The 19413-nt window shown below is 45.9% G+C and overlaps 1 protein-coding gene across 4 annotated transcripts in view; it reads right to left on the reverse strand.

Moving 5' to 3' along the window:
• Nucleotides 1-12532, reverse strand: part of GPR68 (G protein-coupled receptor 68) — a 50691-nt gene extending 38159 nt beyond the window's left edge. For 2 of the 4 annotated variants that reach the window (XM_072624550.1, XM_072624547.1), the window contains exons 1-2: nucleotides 12383-12532; nucleotides 1169-1238 (exon numbers count right to left, since the gene is read on the reverse strand). The gene's annotated coding sequence lies outside the window, so the exon portion shown is untranslated. The remainder of the gene's footprint in view (nucleotides 1-1168; nucleotides 1239-12382) is intronic. The other 2 variants (XM_072624551.1, XM_072624548.1) reach the window with 1 other exon arrangement.
• Between the last annotated feature and the right edge of the window lie 6881 nt (nucleotides 12533-19413).

The raw sequence follows: 19413 nt of genomic DNA on the forward strand, positions 1-19413 counted from the left end.
AGAGAAAGAATTGATAAAAGGCTAAATGCAGATTGGAGCAAACTTTTTAAACTATGTTTTTCTTTTTTTGCTTGTCTGTGTTTTCTTTTGTAACATAGCTAGTGTAACAGCAAGGACCCCATCATGCACAGCTGGCCTGCTGCACAGGTTCTCAGATCTGCTTTTCTAAAAGGAAAGCAACTTTTGAGGGGTCAGCAATCTACTCTAATCAAGCACATAGATCATTCATTTAGTTCAGGGGAAAGCACCTTGAACTTCAGAGAAAATATAAACAGAGAAATAAAGACCGGAAGACAGGGCTTCCAACTGTCTGATCATAATCAACACAGATCAACAGACAGATCCAGCTGTCTGACCATTACATACATACATCCAACAGACAGATCCAGCTGTCGGGACCATTACATACAGACATAGTTACTAGAGAGAGAAGCACCAACATCTAGGTGTTCAAAGCTGGGGGGCTCCTTAACGGCTACCCAGAGTCTTGTCTGGCCAAACAAAAATTTCCAGTGAGTAAGCTCCAGAGTAAAACCTCACCTCAGAGTATTGATACACTTTTCAGAGTCAGAGGGCAGGACCCTCTGACCCAGTAGCGCAATAGAAATTAACAGAAGGTATTGAGGCCTATTAATGGTCAGGGAAGATCTTTAACTCTTTCCCCCACCCAGCATTAACCTTAAATTACCATTGCAACTAGTATGGAAATACATTTTGCATGACTGCACATATATAACCCAAATCAAACTGCTTTCCTTCTCAAGGAGGGGGAACAGAGGGAGAGAGGAAGGAAGAGAATTTGGAAGTCAAAATAAAAAAAAAATCAAAAGATCTTTTTTACATGTAATTGAGAAAAAAATTTTTTTTTAAAAAGAACCCTTTCTATAGAGTTTAGCAGCTGACAGATATGTACAATAAAGATTTAATACCTGGGCTAAATTTTCTTGTCATTTTTTTCCCTAGCTTAAATTCATTTACATGGCAAACCAGAGAGGAAATTGGGAATTTCTAACCTTAAGTCAAATAAGTAATGGAAATCTCAGCCCCAAACCTAGGGGTTAAAGGAAAACACTTAATCTTAGGCTGAGTGCATTGGAGCAGGGTGCTGCCGGACTTCTGTTGACTAGACATGGTAGCTCCTAGCTTTCACAAAAGAGCTTCAGCCTACCTTTATCAGAAAAAGGCTTGGAAGTCACCACACTCTTATCAGATTGGAAGTGAGATGGGCAGCTGGAGGCCTTGAAGGAATGAAATTCACAAGTCAGTATTCAGGAGTATTTCAGAAAAGACCTTGAAACCAGTGGAGTCCCTTGCCCAGATAAAGAGGCTGGCATATATGTGCACACACACGCTTAAATGCATAGTCACACACACAGATGCAGAGAGAACCACAGAAATAATGTGCTAGCCTGGCCAAGAACAGAAGACATCAGGGCCTGTATACAGCACTGGGCCACAAGTGTTCAGTATATAAGTGGCCCTTCATGCTTAGACCTGGTTCTGTGTTTCTCTCTGTATGTCCCCATTTTGATCCCTATGCATGTCCACTCTTTCCACAGATAGCATTTGTAATTGTTGGAGGTGCCTCAGGTTTATGCAAGAGGTTTTTGTTTTTGCTATTTCTGCTACTCTGCTACTTCACTAAATGCCTTCGCTTTAAACTAAGGATTGTGTTATTTGATTGACTAGTTGAAGTAAGTACATCAGAAGGCTCTCATAAGGTATGGTATTAAATATATGTAAATTAAGAGAGCACCTTATACCTGGGGGAGTTGTTCCACGGGTCCCATGTTCTAGAGGCAGGAGAATCAGATCTATAAACAGTTTGGTGGTTTAGTAGATAAGGGTCAGGCCTAAAGTTACGCAGACCTGTGTTCAAATTCAGAGTTCAAATTCAGCCTCAAATAACTGATTAGCTATGTGACCCTGGGCAAGTCTTTTCACCTGTTTGCCTCCGTTTCTTCATCTATAAATTGGGGATAATAGTAGTTGCATCTCGGGATTGTGAGGATGAAATGTAAAGCACTTAACAGGGTGGCTGGCACATAGTAGGCACTCTATAACTCTTAGCTATTATAATTATTTTTACATACATGCTTATTGCAGACAGAGGATGGGTACTCTGAGCATTTTAAACAATCTCGGAAGAGCTTTAACAAATATAAGGTCTGCTGTCTGAATGCAAAATCTATCACTGGCAAGATGCTTGAAAACAAGAGCTGTTTCACTCCTGGGTGGCAACATATCCGGCTCCAAGGAACATATATTTACTTAGGAAACCCTGATGTTCATCTACAGGACAGCTTGGCAGAATTGTTGTAGGTTCTGGGTCTGAAATAACAGCAGAGGCCTCATTAGCCCCATGCCATTGAAGGAGGCCCCAAGCAGCAAGCAGCTACAGAATTTTCTAAATTGGCTGTCATAATTTTGCAGCTGCTAGGCGAAGGACAGGGACAATACAAATTAAGGTGAACGGGCCCTCCCACACAACGGCCCCCTGCAGTCTTGCATCCTTCCTCTTTGTGGCCCTTCCTTCAGCTGTAGCAAATGGTGAGGGTGACAGATGGAGAGAGAGACATAGTGAGAGAGAGGAGATGGAGAGAGGGAGAGACAAAGACAGAGACAGAGAGGAGAGACACATACACACAGGCAGAGAGACAGAGAAAGAGAGAGGAGAGACAGAGACTGAAAGAGGGGCGTTGCAGGAGAGACACAGAGAGAATGTACCTGGAACGACAAGCAGCACAGGAAATCATGTAAATCAGACATAAAATCAGCTGGTGCTGGCACAAGTGCCAGGAGGCTGGTAGCGGCCGCTTGCCTGAAGCATCCTATCCATGCTAACGCCTCTTCTCTGAGGGCATGCCACTGGGAGAGTGATGGGACCAACACAGAATTTCCCATGTTTCTTACCCTGAGGATAAGGGATGGTCTGAGCAGTCACACTGGGAAGTTGCTTATCCCCCAAAGATTTCAGCCCCAACATTCTTAACTTGGGGTCCAAGAACTTGCTGTTTTCATTTTTTCATAAGTGTATTTCAATATGGTTTCTTTGTAAATGTATATTTTCTATTACACATTTAGAAGCATTATTCTGAGAAGGGGTCCATAGGCTGAACTAGGCTGCTGAGGGGTCCATGACACTAAAGAAAGGTGGAGTCCCAGGTGCAAAGTAATTTGGAGACAGCTCAAGTGTGCATCAGAGAAGGAAGGATCTTGTTAGCGGGGCACACGTTAGACGGCTTTCACTCAGTGTGCCTTCCCCCTCTCTCTGCTAAACTCTTAGGGTACTTCTCATCTCCAATCAGCCCAAAGTAAGCCTCAGTATGGTACCTAGATTTTCTACAAAGGACTTCTCTGACGGCTGTAGCTTTGGTTGGTTGCTCAGTCATTTCAGTCGTGCCTTCATGTAGAGTTTTCTCAGCAAAGAAACCAGAGTGGTTGGCCATTTCCATCTTCAGCTCACTTTACAGATGAGGAAACTGAGGTAAACAAGGGTATGTGACTTGCTCAGGGTTACACAGTTAGTAAGCATCTGAGGCCAGATTTGAACTCAGCAAGATGAGTTTTCCTGACCTCCAGCACGGTAACACTTAGCTGCCTGAAGGTTTGGTACCATGGCTCTTAGCACTTCAGAGGGCAGGAAAGCTCACTGAGAGCAAAGACTTTTCTTTTTTTCGTATTCATATCCCCAGAGCTTAGCACGGTGTTTGGCACATAGTAGGCACTTAAGGTTTACTGACTGACTGGCCATACCTATAATTCTCTGACTTCTGTAAAGTCTCAGTTTCCCCTTGCCAAGTTCTTGGTTACCATCTCAAAAGAACTACTCTAGTGACCTCCTCCAAAACTCCTAGGCTGATTGCCCCTTCCATGCACCTGGTCCTCAGTTGGTTCTGTGCTGCTTGTTTCTCCACTGAATCCTGTGTGCCTAAAAGCTCAGAGCTGATGACCATCCCACTACCGTTTTAGGGTAGGGGCAAGAGAAGGCAAGAAAATCACTTCCTGATTCAACAAAGGGGTTTTGAGGTGTTGGATAAAGATAAGAGGTTTGGGCTATGATATGGCTGCTTAGGATAACTGGTTCCAGTGTATGAATGGTGCTTAGAAGTTAACCTCTAAAAACCTCTAAAAAAAATGAAGGAGCTTGCTCAAAGTCCAACAGATGATGAGAACCCAGAGTCTAACTTGAAATTCTTATCATGATACCATTCTGCTTAATATGTGGTCTAGCAGTTTCTTCCAAGAAATAAATGAATCTGGAACCACTAGTCAGTTAGGATACAAGACAGTGGCCATACCCATTCCCTGTCTTAGACTGGAGAGATTGGAGCAGGGGGAAGGGAGATTAGAAGAAGAGAAACTAATTAATTAGGTGATTATTTTAATAGTCCAGGTCAAAGGTGGTGAGAAGCTGATTCAGGATGATGGACATGTGAACAGGAGAAAGGATATGTCGTGGAGATCACAAATCACCAGACTATATATTAAAGCCCCAGTCAGCAAAGTCATCTGGTGTTAGTTGAAGAACAGAGAGGAAGGGGCAGCAAGGTGGCTCAGGGGATAGAGCACCAGCCCTGGAGTCAGAAGGACCTGAGTTCAAAGGTGACTTCAGACACTTAACACTGACTATCTACGTGGCCCTGGGCGAGTCACTTAATCCTGACTGCCTTACAAATATCAGTTAATTAACTAAAAAACAGAGAGAAAGATCAATTGAAAAGACAATACAAGAGAAGTAGAAGCAATGAACCTCAATACTAATGTTCAGTAAGCTGTGAAATATAAATTACTTAGGAAAGAACTCCTTAGTTAATAAACTGCTAGAAAAACTGGAAACAAGTGCAGGAGAAATTCGGCTTAGATCAACATTTTAGCCCACACTCCACAGTGCATTCTAGATGGATATATGACCTTGATATTAAAGAATATGACATAAAAAAAATTAAAAGAGAAGCAAAGGGTAGGAGACAGATTATTAACCAAACAAGAGTCAGAGGCAATTACAAAAGAAAAAATAGTTAACTGATCACATGGAACTGAAAATCTTCTGTACAAACAAAATTAATGAGCTTAGGTTAAGAAGGGAAAGGGATGAATTGGGGGGGAAAAGTCTTTGTATCAAATTTCTCTGATAAGGGTTTGGTATTCAAGCTATATAAACAATTAACATATATGTGTACAGGAAATGTGTGTACATGCGGGTGCGTGTATATATGTATATGTATACACACACGGATATGGATATCTATAGATATAGATAAATGTGGCCAGAAGCCATTTTCCAATAGTTGAATGGTCAAAGGATAGGAAGAATTATCAAAAGAAAAATTGCAAACCATTAACAACCGTATGAAAGAATGCTCAAATCACTAGAAATAAAATAAAGGCCAATCCAAACAACCTCAAGGTTTCACATTCTGAAAACTGATAAATATGACAAAAGATGGTTAGTATCAATATTGGAGGGGTTGTGGAAGAAGGGTCACACTGGTACGATGTTGGTGGAGCTGCGAATACATGCAGCCATTTGAGAAAGCAATTTTGAATTGTGCAAATAAAGTGACAAAAATGTCCATACTCTTCAATCCGGCGATTCCACTGCTAGACCTACACCACTAGGTAAGGGATCTATGGAGGGTGGGAGCCTGTGACCCTCCAGGTCCTCAAGTGCATCCCTTTGACTGAATCCCAACATCACAGAACAAATCCCCTTAATAGAAGGATTTGTCCTGTAAAACTTGACTCAGTCTCTTCACCCAAGGACTTGGAAGGCCACATGTGGCCTCAAGGTCATAGGTTTCCCACCCCAATACTTACAGACATCATCGATAAGAAGAAAGTCCCCAAATCCAACAAAATATTTCTAGCAACACTTTTTGTGATAGCAAAGAATTGGAAATAAAGTAGATGCCCATTGATTGGTGATTATGAATTACAGACGTGTGAAAAGATTTACACAAACTGTTGCACAGTGAAGTAAGCCGGGCCAGGAAAACACTATATGCAAGGACTACAACAAGGTAAATAGAAAGAAGCCCCCCTCCCCCCAAATCAAAAGTGAATATCAAAACAAGCAGGGACCCAAACAAGTGATATGAAAAGAGGATTCCACCCAATGCTTTGCAGAGGTGAAAGGTTTGTTAAGTGTTGTATACTCCACATATTTCTCTTTTTCTTTTCTCTTTTTTTGGAAGAGGAAGGAAAGGTAATTGGGGTTAAATGACTTGCCCAAGGTCACACTGCTAGTAGGTGGCTGAGCTTGGATTTGAACTCAGGTCCTCTGGACTCCAGGGCTGGTGCTCTATTCATTGTGCCATCTAGCTGCCCCCTCTTTTTATGTCTTTAAAAAATTCTGTCATATGGGATGGCTCTCTGGGAAGGGGTAAATTAGGGTGACATTTTAAAAAATATATCAATAAAAACTCATTTCTTTTTAAAGAAAAGAACATTTTGGGAGACCACAGAACTCTGTTCAATGATCAACCAGGTCTCTGGAGGATCTATGATTAACTGCTACCCCCAACGTATAGAAAGAGATATTTACTTTTGGACATGATCATTGTATGAATTCATTTTGTTTGACTATGTTTATTTGTTTCAAGGAATTTTTTTCTTTCAGTTTTTAATTGGGGAGTTGAGGGGGACTTAGCAATAGCGATGGAAAAAAAAAGAGGGTCAATGAAGTATGTTTTAAATGCACGAAAGAGAACAAGGAAATTCAGAAGGAAACACAGACAAGCAACAGTTTTGAAAATAACATTTAGAACTTAAAAGCTTAAAAAAGCATGAAAAGGAGATTCAGAATTTCATAAAGAATCTTTTTGGTTTTTTGGTTGTTCTGCTGTGCGTATGGATATGTTCTTCCTTTTTGAGCTCAGAATAAAAAATTTTGAATTAAAAAAATTGTTTTTTAAAGTCTGATGTGGATACAATGTTAAGGATTGACTTTGTGAAGCCCTTGGTGCTGTAAAGTCTCCCCTTACCACAAAACTTCCCCTTATCCTGGGAGGGACCATAAAATTCCTCGTCCCCACCTCTCATTCCAGGGAATGGAATTTCCTTATCTCCTTTGTCTTGTGTCATTCATAGTCCTTACCGGAGTCTTTATCTTATCTCCAACCCCCCAAAAGGAAACCCTAAAATCATCCTGCAAAAGTCTAGTCCTTTTCCTATATCATTGCCTTGGTTTATCTCACCCTAAGTGAGGTCCTGCACAGACCCTGCCCTAAAGGGTCCAAGGTCTCCCAGTGCATCCTGGGTCATCTCCAGTCATCCTGATGAATATCTAGGCACTGGATTCAGGTGGCTCTGGAGGAAAAGTGAGGCTGGTGACCTGCACAGCCCTCCCTCACTCAAAACAAAGTCAAGTGCAAGTCATGTCATCATGTCTCTGATGGCTTGGTCTTTGACAGGAAGGAAGAATACAACAAGGCTTTGTTAAGCTCCTTGCTAAATTTCAGGCCGGCTGCTTTTGCGTCAATAAAGCTCCCAGTGGCTACAGACAAGGTCTAAGCAAATTCATTCACATTTTGAACCAGCTCTCCCATCTCTCTCTTCAACAAGTCCTCTCAAGTCCCACCTTCTGCAGGACCTTCCTGGTCCCGCTGCTCCTAGTGCCTCTCTATCTGCAGTCACCTTGTATCTGCTTTGTATGTGTCCTGTACATGTGCCCACCCTGGTTAGAACTTTGCAGGTCAATATTCCTTTGCTGATCAGCAGTGGGATGGGGCTGGGGAGAGACTTCCCAACTTTGAGGGAAAGAGGAGATTCAGGCTCAGGAGGGAACAATAAAATGAAAAAAGAAGAGGAAGGTATGAAGAAAGGAAGGAAAGAAGGGAGGGAGAGAGAGGAAAGGAGAAAGGGAGGGAAGAAGGAATGCAAGGAGGGAGAGAGAGAGGGAAGAAAAGGAAGGAGAAGGGAGGAAAGGAGAGAAAGGAGGAAAGAAAGGAAGGGAGAGAGGAATGGAGAGAGGAAAGGAAGGATGAAAGGGAAGAAGGAAGGAGGAAGGAAAGGAGGGAAAGGAATGGAGAAAGCAGGGAAGGAAGGAAGGAGAGGAGGAGGAAGGGAGGATCTTTCTTTCTGAGCTTATTACACAATACTCTCTTCCACTCTCTACCTTCCAGGCAAACTATCCTACCAGCTATGCCTCAAACACAACTCAACTTCCACCTTGATGTCTTTGCACAGGCCATCCTCCATCCTCCACCAGGAATCTACTCTCTCATTACCTGCTAGCATCTCCCCCCCACCCAGTTACCCTGTATTTTTTGGTATATATTTAGTATCCACTCTATATGGGTCCTCCTCTGTCTCCCACAGAAGCTCCCAGAGGCAGGGGCTCTTTCCTATTTTCTGTTTGCCTTTATAAAGGTGTGTAGAAGTTGTTTGGTAAATGCTTATAAATTGTTTAACTTCATTCATGAAATCCACTCTCTAATTTTACAAATGAGTAAACTGAGGCTCAGGGGTGAGATGACTGGCCCAAGGTCATACATTATAGTAAGTAGCAGAGCTGGGATTTGAGCCCAGGTCTTTTGAGCCAAATCCCATTGTTTTGCCAATACTTTACTCCAGAACTCTATTAAATTGAATAGAAATTGCCCAATAAGGGCTGGTTGCATGAATGCATTAATGATATTGTCTAGACACAGTCTACACCCTTGGAGAATTCACTGCCTAGGAGGGGACTGAGAAGCAACGAAAGGAATTCAATCCCTAATACCAATCAATCCAACAACTGGAGAAGTCTGGACAGGGGAGGTACTGGTGTAGGTCTGGTGAGGGGTGGGGGAAATGGGGCTTTGATGGTGCTGGAAAGTTCAGAAAGCTATAGCAAGCATCTCCACCTAGGCTGGAGACCACTTTTCATATCCTGGGCTCTTAAACTCTAAACTCCAGTGAGGCCTCTCTGCCCGCTCCTACAGCCCAACTCTATGGTCAACTGTTGGGTCCCCTCCCACTATCCTCTGCAATCCATCATTAAAGTACCAGCCTTCTCTCCTCCCCCAAAGCTTCCCTAATCATCATCTAATAATCTGATAAAATGTAACAGCAATTACTCTTGACCACTAGGAAACAGGCCCTAGACACACAACCCTCCCCAGGGAAATGTAGAGCAGATGAGAAGCTCATTGAGCTGAGCCAGGGGTTGCTAATTTCCCTGGATTCAGCTGATTAGTTTCTAACTAAGGAGTCTGATTCCTCCCCCCCAAGAAAAGTGCTGGACTGATCATAGCCTATGTGGGGGGGAAGGCAGGTGTAGGCAGGTTATTCTCGTCTGTCTTAAATAAAGCATCTTGTTAAGAAGGGCTAAAACTAAAGGAGAGTTATCATGGCCTAATGGATGAGGCACTGGACCTGGAGTCAGAAAGACTTGTGCGGGACGTAAGAAGGTTCTGTTGTCCACATTCCTGGGTGATAAGGGTTGTGGTCTAGCATGGACAGGTTAGAGGTCAGAGACTAATATGCAGGCCCAAGGAGCTGTGTGAGGAGGGGCTTATCAGAGAGGAGAACATGCAGTCACATGGCCAGGGGACAGTGTCTCGGGAGATCCAAAGTTCAGAAAACAGTATAAGAAGCCCCCATCTTCCTGTAACCTTACTGCGGAGGCTACCTGTCCATTCAGGATGAATGGATGTAAACATTAATAAAGGCCTTCCTGATTTCACAACAGGTATTATTCTTTATTTAAGGTGAGCATGTTTCACACTGTTGGGGGGTTGTTTACTGTGCTCCCTTCTAACACTTGGAATCTACTTGATTCTAAAGCAAGTCATTTAATCACCCTGTGCCTCAGTTTCCTCATCTGTAAAATATAAATTTACGATCCTATGAAAAATCCTTACTGCACTAACATTTAGGACTATAAATGATAGAAATCAGAAGACCTAAGGACCACTCCAGGCTTTGCCACTTATTAGCTATGTGACTTTAATTGAATAACTTTCTCTTTTAGTTTCTGCATCTGTAAAATAAAGATGAGAACCCCTGCTTTGACCTTCTCAGAGGGTTGTTGTTTTCCTTGCAGGATAAAATGTAATAACATATGGAAGGTCCTTCACACATAGTTAAGGCTTGGCAGGGTGGTTCAAGTCAACAAGCATTTATTAAACACCTATTGTTTGCCAAACACTAGCTCCCACCTTCAAGCTTCCATTTTAGTGGGGTAAGAACACACTTAAACAGGATATATGTGTATGTACGACCAGGACATATTTGATTCTGGAGGGAATAAGAAGCCATTGGAGCTCACTGAGAAGCGGAGGGGGTGACATAGAGCTATGGTCTAGGAAGGCAACTTTGAATGGAGACTGGACTGGAGTAAGGGAAGTGACCTGAGACAGGAAGATCAAACAGAAACTGTTGTACAGTGCAAGAAAGTGTTGGTTCCAATCCTATAACTTTGGGTAAGTCTAGCAAAGTCCCTTCTTTGGGCCCTGGTTTCATCTGTAAAAAGAGGGAGTTAAACTGAATGGTCCTTTGTGGTCGGACCCTGTAGCTCTAAATCCATAATTCTGGGAGATACGTTAAAGTATCAGTGATCTAATATGACTTCCTACCCCACCTTCTCCAGAGTGATTGACAGTGCAAGTGACACTAGAGGGGAGAGCATCACCACCCAAAGGGTTAAGTATCTTAGAGAAATTTCAGGTTCCAGAAACAAGAGAGGACAGACATGGGGTAGGGTGGGCAGGAGGGAACAGGGGCAGTAAAATCTTTCCTGGAGTTTTTAACATTTCAATATCTAGGGGATCATTTATTCAGCTTAGACAAAGGGCTGGCTATGCTGTGATGTGGTCAATAAGTCCGTCAACAAACCCTTATTAAGTGCTTCCTATGTGCCAGGCATTGTGTTAAGCATAGAGGTACAAAGAAAGAGAACGAAAAAACAATACATGGGAGTAGGGGATGAAGCTCAGCTAAAATGAAACTGCTGAATTCTCTGTACAGTCCTCGGCCTCCCTGCTTCCCTGCCTCCCAAGCGGTTTCAACAGGCAGTGCCCCAAGGAACAGAGGTCCCCTCACACTGGACCCACAGGGTACTCTCTGAAGGAACACTGGAGACCATTCTCCCACGTATGGGTTGCCCCTTGGATCTTTAAAGGACTCGGGTTGACTCCTTTCTCTCTGTACTCTGACCATCCTGGCTTAGAACAGCCAAGGAACTGCTGTCCGTCCTCACACCTGCATTTATACTGTACCCCCTGCACCCCCAAAGGCCACTTCTGTTTATAACAGTCCCCAAGTTCTCTCTACACGGAAGGCTCAGGCCTTTCCCCTCCTGAGAGGGGAAAATGTGGTTGCCCCAGCACCGGGGAGGAAAGTTGTCACCGGCTCACGAGGGGGGAAATGGTGACTGGGCTGGAGGTTTGCGGCTTGGGCCATGGCACAGATCAGTGCGGAGGGGATTGGGAGGGGGGTCCCGCTGGAGTCTATCCGGAGTGGGAAGGGGTGTGTGTGTGGGGGGGCTAATTTTTGACCTCAATTTCCCTTTTCTCCCTGGACTGCAGATTCCTCCCCTGCTGTGACTACTTTAAGGATGCTCTGGTTTGCCAAGCCAGGATGTGTGTGTGTGTGTGTGGTATGTGTGTGGTGTGTGTGTGTGTGTGTGTGTGTGTGACTTTCCCCCACCCCTAGGTCCTGGGGATGTGTGTGTGTGGGGGTGAATTTCCCCCCCCAGGTCCTCCCCCTCCCCAGGTCCTGGGGCTGCGTGTGTGGGGGTGACACTTCCCCCCCAGGTCCTGGGGCTGCGGGTGTGGGTGTCCCCCCCTTCCCCCCCAGGTTCTGGGGCTGTGTGTGTGGGGGTGACACTCCCCCCCCAGGTCCTGGGGCTGCGGGTGTGGGGGTGACACTCCCCCCTCAGGTCCTGGGGCTGCGTGTGTGGGGGTGACACTTCCCCCCCAGGTCCTGGGGCTGCGTGTGTGGGGGTGACACTTCCCCCCCAGGTCCTGGGGCTGCGTGTGTGGGGGTGACACTTCCCCCCCAGGTCCTGGGGCTGCGTGTGTGTGGGTGACACTTCCCCCCCAGGTCCTGGGGCTGCGTGTGTGGGGGTGACACTTCCCCCCCAGGTCCTGGGGCTGCGTGTGTGGGGGTGACACTTCCCCCCCAGGTCCTGGGGCTGCGGGTGTGGATGTCCCCCCTTTCCCCCCCGAGGGCCTGGGCTAGGTCGGCCGTACGCGGATGCGGGTGCCCCCCTTTCCCACCTCCGCCCCCCGGGCAGTCCGGGGGGCACGCACGCCCACTCCCCCGGGTCCTCTGCCCCGCAGCAGCCCCGCGGGCGCCCAGGGAGGCGCAGCCCCCCGCTCCCGCTCCCCCCCAGCCCCTCCCCAAGCCCGGGCTCCCCGCGATGAGCGGACCCCGGAGCAGAGAGCGCACGCACCTGAGGCGGGGGCAGCGCCGTCCTGCGCGCAGTGCTGGGCATCGGGCGCCGGGCAGCGCCTCCCACGGACACGCACGGGCTCAGTCCTGGGCGCGGAGGAAGCAGCCCGGCGTCATCTGCCCGGCCTCGGGGCTCAGCGTCTGCGCCTCGGAGGGGGCTGTCCCACACCCGACCTTCCCCTCCCTCCCCAGCCTCCCTCCCCACCCCCGCGACGGACGGAGTCGGGCCGGACCCACGGGGCAGCCCGGGCAGCCCCTCCAGTCCGAGAACGGGGCGGGGGAGGCGCTGCAGGTAGCGGGGACACGCAGACACACGGACGGGCAGACACACGGACGGACGGGCGGGCGGGCGGGCGGACAGACGGACGGACGGACAGACAGACAGGCAGACAGACGGACGGGCAGACAGACGGACGGACGGGCGGGAGGGCGGGCGGACGGACGGGCGGGCGGGCGGGCAGACAGACGGACGCTCGGGCGGGCGGGCGGGCGGGCAGACAGACGGACGGACGGACAGACAGACGGGCAGACAGACGGACGGGCAGACAGACGGACAGACAGACAGGCAGACAGACGGACGGGCAGGCAGACAGACAGACAGACAGACGGACGGGCAGACAGACGGACAGACAGACAGGCAGGCAGACGGACGGACGGACAGACAGACAGGCAGGCAGGCAGGCAGACGGACGGACAGGCAGGCAGGCAGACAGACAGACGGACGGACGGACGGACGGGCGGGCGGGCGGACAGACGGACGGGCGGACAGACGGACGGACGGACGGGCGGGCGGGAGGGCAGACGGATGGACGGACGGGCAGACAGACAGGCAGACAGACAGACAGACACACCCCCCCCTCCCCCTTCACAAGCCTCAGCACCGTCTGACCACAGCCACCCCACAGGCTTCCTTGGAAACCCTCGGCTACCAGGCAGCCCTGGTACGGTGATCCCGCCTCATGGGTGCCCCTGTACTCAGTTTGGAGGGTGGAGTCATTAGCACACAACAGGGTGTGTGCGTGTGGGCACTAAGGAAAAGGAAGGAGCTCCCAGACTCTTGGCACCCAGCACCTGAAGGAGCCTTGGAGGCAGTTAAATCTTTCCTTGGGGCCAGCATGCCCTCCTTCCGATGCCAAGGGCCCCGCGTTCCAGTCCCACCTGGGCTTGTACCCTACCTGTGTGACTTTGGCAGCTTTCTCTCCCCGTCTCTAGGCCTCTGGATTCTCTCTCCTGAGATAAGGTTGGTTTCACTAAATAATCTTTCCAGCCCTTTTCATTTCTAAATTCACCCATTTTACAGATAAGGAAACCAGACAGAGGAAGTTATCGATCTCTCGCTTCTGGCTCTTTGGTTCAGCCTTTGCAAAGGTAGGATGGTCATTCCACTTGGACCATTAAAGTCAATCTCTGAAAGGGGGTAGGGAAGTAGAGGAAAAGTATGGTAAGGCTGGGCTGGGGTGGGTAGGGATTTTTCTCCCCTTCATCCATTGAGGGAGAAGGCTCATTTCCAATAGTTTCATCCCCAAACCCTAGCTCAGCTCATGCCACACGTCCTTATTTTGAGATCTTAAGCCCTTTTTTGACATCTTTGCAATAGACGGTGCCTGGATGAAAATGTCATACTATTAAAATATTGGTCTGCTTAAAAAAAGAAACCCCAAATTGCAGAAGCCAAATCTGTCTCCCACATGTTACACAAAGAGAGGAAGACAGCGTTGCTTGTAAGGTCAGCTTGGTACGGGTGACGTAGATGAGGCCCAACCTTAACACGCTGGAACTTGGTACCTGCTGCCTCCCTCCACCACCACCACACTCCACTCCCCCCTAGATCCAGACTCTCTTTGCAGAGGCTTGGGCATGTCGAAGACCCTCCCATTGGCCAGAGATTCTTGAGTCCAGAAGCCAGCCCACCTTGATTGGTTAGTAAGCTTCACCCTTCAGAGACTTGGACTGGATTTATCCTGTGGCAGCTGCAAACAGAACAGGAATTTATCCTTCTGAAGCAATTCTTCAGCTTGTCAGACCCACCCTCTGCTTAAGGAGAACACCAGGTTTTAAGGCCACAAAAAAAAATGCCATTGCCTTGCAGATTGGTGCTTGAAAAAAGCAATGAACCTGAACCAGGAATCTGAGGGTGGTAGTTCAGGAGCTGTAAGCTAGGTTCAAATCCCTGCTGGGCTGTTTGGTAACTGGGTGACCTGGAGTCCAACCCTCAGTTTACAGACTAGAAAACTGAGGTCAAGAGGTTAAGTCACTTGCCCCAAAGCTGGGATCAGAGTCATGGGTCCCATGACTCGACACATATTGCTCTTTCTAGGGATAATATTTGCAAAGTTCACTGCCAACTTTAAAGCCCTTATTGTTCAGTAGTAGCAAACTACTAGTAGTAGTGTAGAGAGTGGATAGAAGTGAAGAGAATGCCTGGCTTGGAGTCAGGAAGACCCGAGTTTAAACTCAGCCTCAGATGCTTACTAGCTGAGAGACCCTGGACAAGTCACATAACCCTATTTGCCTCAGTTTCCTCATCTGTAAAATGAGCTGGAGAAGGAAATGACAAACCAAAGAAATTCCCAAAGGGGGGTAACCAAGAATCAGCTATGACTGAAACGACTGAACAACATGATTACACCATACTCTGAGGAGGCAGTCCGAATTCTTTCAGTGCCTATATGATTCAGGATAAGTAACATCATTCCTCCACCTATAAAATGATGTCTAAGGTGCTTTCCATGTCTGAATCCTATGTCCTATGACAAAGCCAGTTTGGTGTTACGATTAGAGGTTACAGAGCAGGGGACTGATGATGACTGCTCCTGCCCACCTCCTGTCTGAGGCAGGATAGACAGACAGGATGCTGGTCATGCCCGACTACCCACATTTATTGGAAGGGTTTTATTTCTCGTTTTCTTTCAAGACAAAAACAGATGGAATGGAGAGAAAACAATGCTTCTAGTTTAAAAGTTTTTTTTAAAGGTTAAAAAAGTGCTACCACACATTAACATTTTACATTTCTGTAGGCTTTAAAGTTACCACGTTCTTTCATGATCTCTGTTGCTGCTCAGGTCAGCTTCTAGGCGGTACATGAGTCTTACTCATTTGTGGGTGATGACTTGGCAGCTATGTGGTGTGGTGGAATGTTAGAGTCAGAGTCGGAAAGACCCCAAATCTTCAGATGCTTACCACTGTGTGACCCTGGGCAAGTCACTTGACCTATATGGGCCTCAGTTTCCTCATCTGCAAAATGGAGATAATAACAGGACCTTACTTCACAGCGTTGAGAATCAGATGAGATAATGTAGGTAAAATGCTTCATAAACCTTAAAGGGCCGTTTTATAAATACTAGCTAATTATGAAGGTAAATGGAAGAGCTAGGACAAAAACCCAGGCAGGTCTCCTGATTCCCACTCTGTGGTGCCTTTTTCACCATTGGCCCTCTCCCCATCCCTATATGAGGGTAGGTAAGTGGTAAAGTGGATACAGCACCACGCCTGGAGTCAGGAGGATCTGAGTTCAAATTTGACCTCAGACACTTATTAGCTGTGTGACCCTAGATAAGTCACTTAACCTTATTTGCCTCAGTTTTCTCATCTGCAAAATGAGCTGAAGGAGGAAATGGCAGACCACTCTAGTGTCTCGACTAAGAAAACGCCAAATGGCTGAAGTAAGAGTCAGATGCGACTGAAAAGATTGAACCATCACCATTACCACTACCCCTACGTGTTTCCTGAGAAGGTCTTTTGGGATTAGATAATTCTCCACAAGTCCAGGGGAATGTGATTAAGGGGAATGATAAGATAAATACCACTAAGTTATTTCCACCCCCACTCAGATCATCCATGTGCTTTCCAATAAACCATGACTAACGGGATTCTCCAAGCCAGGAAAATCTTAATGCTGACACAATCAGCTCTGCACTCCCATTCAGGTGAAGTTCAAACAAACACATCTGGAAGCCTGGAAAGTGTGTGTGCTCACCTCAGGGATGGGGAGACCTTCTGCCCTGGAATAGAGTCTAGGATTCTGTCAGTGTAGAACCCACAGGGGCATAACCAGGCTGGGGCAGGAGGTGAATGCAACATCGGGAAGGTGGCCACTTGCAGATAACTGGGATCACTGCTGCCAGGACAAGGATCACATCAAATTAATCTCCTGGATTGTAACAGCAATAATTAGCATTTATAGCTAGTACAAGTACCTTGCCCATTTTACAGGTCGGGGAACTGAGGCCCACGCACTTGTCAATATTGTGCGATGAGGGAGCAGCAGAGGGGTGATTCTGAGTCCCCAGATTCTAGATCCAATGTTTCTTTCCAAAACAATTATGACACCTCATTTAAATACCTCTCTACAGTCTGTAAAAGTGATTTATCTATTTTATATTCATTAAATATATTTTACATATTCTATATTCATCTCATGATCCTGTGAGATAAATATTATAGGTCTTTTCTGCACTTTACAGATGAGGAAACTGAGGCTCGAGAAGACTTGAGTTTAAATCTGGCTTCAGATACTCACTAGCTGTTTGGCCCTGGACAAGTCACTTAACCTGTTTGCCTCCATTTCCTTATCTGCAAAATGGGGATGATAACAGCACCCACCTCCCACCTGGTACAGTGTTATATAAATGTTAATTATTATTACATGTGCCTGGCACATAACAGGTGTTTACAAAATGCTTATTCCCTTCTCCATTTATGGGATCTCTTCCAGAGCCCCAAGTCACCATATGTGGATGGGGTGGGCAACTGAGCTTCAGGGAAATGATATGACCTCCCAGACCCAACTTATTCTCACACTTGATTCTCACCAAGCCATTTAGGATTAAAAAAAAAAAAAAAAAAAGCCTGCTCAGTTCCACAACCTGACAACCAACCAGAAACGAAACTGAATACTTTTATGCCCTCTCTTTTGATTTTGGGTGATAAATATTTAGGAAGAAGCAAAGGATGAGGTTAGATAAAACAGTAAAAAACCAAACAGGTACCCTTCAGTATAACCTTGCAAATGGAAAATCAATACAGAATGTCTAGAGCTGAACAGCGTCTTACAGCTTGCAACCAAATCTAGCCAACCCTAAACCCAGAAGAACCGGCTTCCTTCCAGTTACATTTTTGCCATTTTGCCCTGAAAATGCTCCCTCTCTCCACATACTATCCAAGACAATTTGGCCAAGGTAGCACAAGTAGAGATGGAGATGGAATTTAAACTCAGGCTCTCTTGACTCCAAAACGGGGATGATAACAACACCTACCTCCCAGGATTACTGTGACGATCAAATGAAAGTTGTAAGGTGTTTTAGCACAATGCCAGGCACACAGTAAGCACAATATAAATGTTGACTATTTTTATTATTAACTTTGATCAAGTCACTTTTAAGAGGTGAGTGCAGTGGAAGGAATCTGAGCTGGAGTCAGAGGATCTGGGTTTGAATCCCCGTAGCTGGGTATTTCAGGACTCAAGATTTATTTCCTGAGCCTCAGTTTTTCATTTGTAGTAAGAAGGGCCTAGATGGTCCTTTTTGGCCTAAAATAATCGATACTAGGATCTGCTCAAAAAACTCAAGTTTGGCTGAAAGCAGTGGGACTCCAGTGGGATCCTATCTCTCCCGATGTAGCCTTGGCATCCTTTGAGTCTTTCAAAACCCTCGGATCCTCATTTGAACTGTTGTATGGTCATGTGCCTCATCACCAATCTTCTTTGGCTCCAACCTAGCTTTCTACTTCATTTCCTACCAATCCTTACTCTAGTCCACTTGGGCTATCTTCTCTCCTCCTCTTCACAGAGTCTCAGAGGTAGTAGGTCATCAGCCCAACCCATACCTGAATGGGATTCCCTTTGCTGTCCAGCATGGAGCACCTGCATCAAAGATGCTATGTATGAGCACGGCAGAATAAAAATGGCTCTAAAGAAATGTGAAATGTGCAAATTTAGGGACATCTCCATCCTGAATGTTCATAGACTCTTCGTGCCCAACCTGTGGGAGAGCCAATATCAATCTGCCCACTTGGGGCCTTTTCCAATACAAAGGACAGACAATTCCAGACCAGCAGTTACCAGTTCTCTCTTGGAAGACCTTCAGTGGAATCCACTTCCTCTAAGGCCATCCATTCCATTTCTGGACAGTTCTAACAGATAGGTAACTTTTCCTTACATTGAACTTCAAACTGCCTAAATTTTGCCTTTAAAATAGAGTACAGGAGTTAGAAATTATCTAGTCTAAACCTTTCATTTTGCAGATGAGTCAATCAAGGCCTAGACCTGACTTGAGGTTACCCAGGAAGCAAGTAGTTGAATCAGAATTTGAATTCAGGTGCTCTGTCCCCCAACGTAGTGCTCTTTCTACTACTATCACTACAGGTGATAAATTTATATCACAAAACTATCCACTGAATTTCCTTACTACACATCTCTCAAGTATTAGCCTTATTTTACAAAATTCCATGCACCTTAGAGAAGAACATTTAGATCCACATGAACTGATCCAGAATACAGAAACCGATACTTACAAAATGTAAAGTACAGAAACCTCAAACTGAGTGGTACAGAGCTATAATGATCAAGCTTGGTCTCCTCAGGAGGAGCTGAGAAAATGTAGCTTCCTTTTTTTCTATGGGTGTAGGCTCCTGCATATACTGTTAAGAGTTGATTATGTCGGGTTTTCTGTTTCTTTCTTAAAAACAACAACAACAAAAACTTCCTGGGCAAAGTGGGGGAAATACCTGGAAAGAAAATGATGTAAAAAAAAAAAGATACCAATAAAAATAAGATTAAGAAAAAATTCAATTTATCCAGTTTTTCAAGAACGCCTCTATTGTACGAAGAAAGGTTTAACTGTATTCTCTGGCGCGCTCTCTAGCACATTTAAAATGCCTGCCTGTCAACAAGGGTCTCAGGAAAGCAAGCACTAACAGCACCTGTAGCCAGATTGCTAATTAAGGTAGTTTAATAATTAAAGCAGTAAAGACAGAAAGCTCCCGGCAGCTCTCCTCCAAGAAATTTTCTATAATACAAAAATAGAGCCCAGAATG

This window comes from Notamacropus eugenii, chromosome 7 (assembly GCF_028372415.1).
Source record: "Notamacropus eugenii isolate mMacEug1 chromosome 7, mMacEug1.pri_v2, whole genome shotgun sequence".
NCBI classification, from domain to species: domain Eukaryota; kingdom Metazoa; phylum Chordata; class Mammalia; order Diprotodontia; family Macropodidae; genus Notamacropus; species Notamacropus eugenii.